The sequence below is a fragment of the Phyllobates terribilis genome, unplaced genomic scaffold, assembly GCF_046119375.1.
Source record: "Phyllobates terribilis strain yellow unplaced genomic scaffold, ASM4611937v1 Scaffold_11__3_contigs__length_659146591, whole genome shotgun sequence".
Taxonomy (NCBI): Eukaryota; Metazoa; Chordata; class Amphibia; order Anura; family Dendrobatidae; genus Phyllobates; species Phyllobates terribilis.
This window is the reverse complement of record NW_027362771.1, coordinates 606,653,943-606,657,329: the sequence shown is the minus strand read 5'-3', so window position 1 is coordinate 606,657,329 and position 3,387 is coordinate 606,653,943. Positions and strand designations below refer to the sequence as shown.

Here is a 3,387-nt window from a genome sequence, read left to right as displayed (position 1 = left end):
AAGTCATATGTTTTGTAAAATGATGCCCCAGAGTCAATGTACAAACAAATCCCTGATAACTATGTTGCTCATGCATAATAACATTTGTCTTTTTGTCTTATTGGATACAAAATATATTTTGCTGATTACATCAAAAGCAAACTTCTGATATAAATAACTTTAAACATCTGTAAGAAGTAGCGTGGCCGAGCGATCTAAGGCACTGGATTTTGGCTAAAGTCTCTCTGGAGGCGTGGGTTCAAATACCACTACTGCCATTTTTTATTTGGATCTAATTTTTACCAAAAATTAGGAAATGGATGAGGAAGTAAAGGGGATTGAGAACTTAGGAGGCAGGGATCATGCTATCCTATAATTTTGAACTACAAAAGGAGGAAAACCTGCGAAAACTGAGATTTTAAGATTGGACTGTAGAAAGGGAGTTTTTAATGGACTCAGTAAAAGGTAAGGAAAGGTAGTATGTTCTAAAAGAAAAAATGTCCAGTAAGGATGGGAGATTTTGCTAAATTAAATTCTCACTGCACAATCAGTAGCAATCCCGAAATGAAGGAAGAATGGAAAGCATTTATGGAGACCAGGATGGCTGAATAATGATCTTAAAAGCTTGCTAAAAAGGAACAAAGAAATGAATATCAAATGGAAAGAATGGTTCATATCTAAAGAAGAATATAATGCTGTCTGCAGGGAAAGCTGGGCTAGCGTTAGAAGAGCTAAAGCCAGTATTGAATTGAGGCTTGCAAGAGAGACCAAAAGCAATAAGAAAGGATTTGGAAGTAATTAAAAAGTTAAAGAAAAGCCAAAGATGCTATAGGATTTTTAAAAGATGAAAAGGGTAAAGTGGCCAATAATGATGATGAGAAGACTGAACTTTTAAATTCCTATTTGGCTTCTGTGTACTCTAAGAAAGCAAATGTAACATCAAGTGATCTTCACTGTGCTGTAGAAGAAAAGGAACATGTGAACAAGTCATACGTATGAATACTGTATATGAGTGGTCATGTTGGCTTTAGGCATCAGAATTAATTACATAATTTATCATCTATGTTACATCCATGTCAGTTCAGTCAATGATCAACCATTCTCAAAATTTGCCAAAATCAACCTTGGTCAAAAGAAGTCTAACTGCTAGCTCATATCCCTGCTGCCTTTTTAAGGTTATCAATACAGGATGAGCAGAGTGATTAGCAAACATAAACAGAGCCATGCTGCTTCTGCTGCTTTCCAGTAAGTCACCCTAGTGATGAACTCATAGCTACATTGCTCTGCACTGCTGTATAATGTCTTCTTTGCTGCTGCTTCTGATTATCTGTTATGTACAGGCAGGGAGGTAGGAATCCTTCATGTTTGAGTGTCCTGTATATGGGAGATCATAGCAAGTAATCTATACCACCTAATTCAATGATATCTAAAAATTAACGGATGAGCCAACAGAGGAAAGATTAGTTAAATTTCTGGATACAAGTCATATGTTTTGTAAAATGGTGCCCCAGAGTCAATGTACAAACAAATCCCTGAAAACTACGTTGCTCATGCATAATAACATTTGTATTTTTGTCTAATTAGATATACAATGTTTTCTGCAACTTATATCATTAGCAAATTTCTGATTTAAATAAGTTTGAAAATATTTATGAGGTAGCGTGGCCGAGCAGTCTAAGGCGCTGGATTAAGGATCCAGTCTCTCTGGAGGCGTGGGTTCAAATCCCACCACTGCTGTTATTTATTTGGATCTAATTTTTACCAAAAATTAGGAAACAGTTGAGGAAGTAAAGGGGATTGAGAATTTTGGAGGCAGCAGTAATTCTATCCTATTCTTTTGAACTACAAAAGGTGGAAAACCTGCGAAAACTGAGGTTTTAAGATTGGACTGTAGAAAGGGAGTTTTTAATGGACTCAGTAAAAAGGAAGGAAAGGTAGGATGTTCTAAAGGAAAGAAATGTCCAGGAAGGATGGGAGATTTTGCTAAGTTAAATTCTCACTGCACAATCAGTAACAATCCCGAAAAGAAGGAAGAATGGAAAGCATTTATGGAGACCAGGATCGCTGAATACTGAACTTAAAAGCTTGCAATAAAGGAACAAAGAAATGAATATCAAATGGAAAGAAGGGTTATAATCTAAAGAAGAATATAATGCTGTCTGCAGGGAAAGCTGGGCTAGCGTTAGAAGAGCTAAAGCCAGTAATGAATTGAGCCTTGCAAGAGAGACCAAAAGCAATAAGAAAGGAATTTGGAAGTAAGTCAAAAGTTAAAGAAAAGCCAAAGATGCTATAGGATTTTTAAAGGATGAAAAGGGTAAAGAGGTCAGTAATGATGTTGAGAAGACTGAACTTTTAAATTCCTGTTTTGCTTCTGTGTTCTCTAAGAAAGCAAATGTAACATCAAGTGATCTTCACTGTGCTGTAGAAGAAAAGGAACATGTGGGCAATTCATACTTATGAATATTGCATATGAGTGGTCATGTTGGCTTTAGGCATCAGAATTAATTACATAATTTACCATCTATGTTACATCCATGTCAGTTCAATCAATGATCAACCATTCTCAAAATTTGCCAAAATCAATCTTGGTCAAAAGAAGTCTAACTGCTAGCTCATATCCCTGCTGCCTTTTTAGGATTATCAATACAGGATGAGTAGAGTGATTAGCAAACATAAACAGAGCCATGCTGCTTCTGCTGCATTCCAGTAAGTCACCCTAGTGATGAAATCACAGTAACATAGTAACATAGTTTGTAAACCCGAATAAAGACTTGCGTCCATCAAGTTCGACCTGTTAGTTCTGTAATTGCTAAAGTTGATCCAGAGGAGGGCAAAAACCCCAAATGATTTAGCCAATCTTCACCTGAGGAAAAATTCCCTCCCGACTCTGAAACCAGCAGTCAGAATAAATCCCTGTATCAACCTACTATTTTATTTTTAAGTATACGCTGAAATCTGCCTGGTATCTAGAAATGCATCCAGTCCCCGCTTGAACAGGTGTAGTGAATCTGACATTACCGTCTCCTCACTCAGTGAATTCCATATTCTCACTGCTCTTACCGTAAAGAACCCCTTCCTATGCTGGTGCTGAAACCTTTTCTCTTCCAGTCTTAGTGAATGCCCTCTTGTTACCGTAATATCCCTCCTTTTGAACAAATCCCGGGCAAGATCTCTATACTGTCCCCTAACATATTTGTTCACATTTATTATGTCCCCCCTCAACCTTCTCTTTTCCAGGCTGAATAGTCCTAGTTTTGCCAACCTCTCTGGGTATTGCAGTCCCTCCATTCCCTTTATTAATTTTGTTGCCCTCCTTTGTACCTTTTCAAGCTCATTTATATCCTTTCTATATATTGGGGCCCATAACTGAGCACAGTATTCCAAGTGTGGTCTGACCAGTGCTTTGTA

General features: G+C 37.3%; 1 non-coding gene across 1 annotated transcript; it reads left to right on the top strand.

The window, feature by feature from the left end:
* The first annotated feature begins 1,634 nt into the window (after positions 1-1,634).
* TRNAL-AAG (transfer RNA leucine (anticodon AAG)) lies at positions 1,635-1,716 on the top strand. The gene has a single exon. It is a non-coding gene; the product is annotated as a tRNA-Leu (tRNA).
* Positions 1,717-3,387: the final 1,671 nt, after the last annotated feature.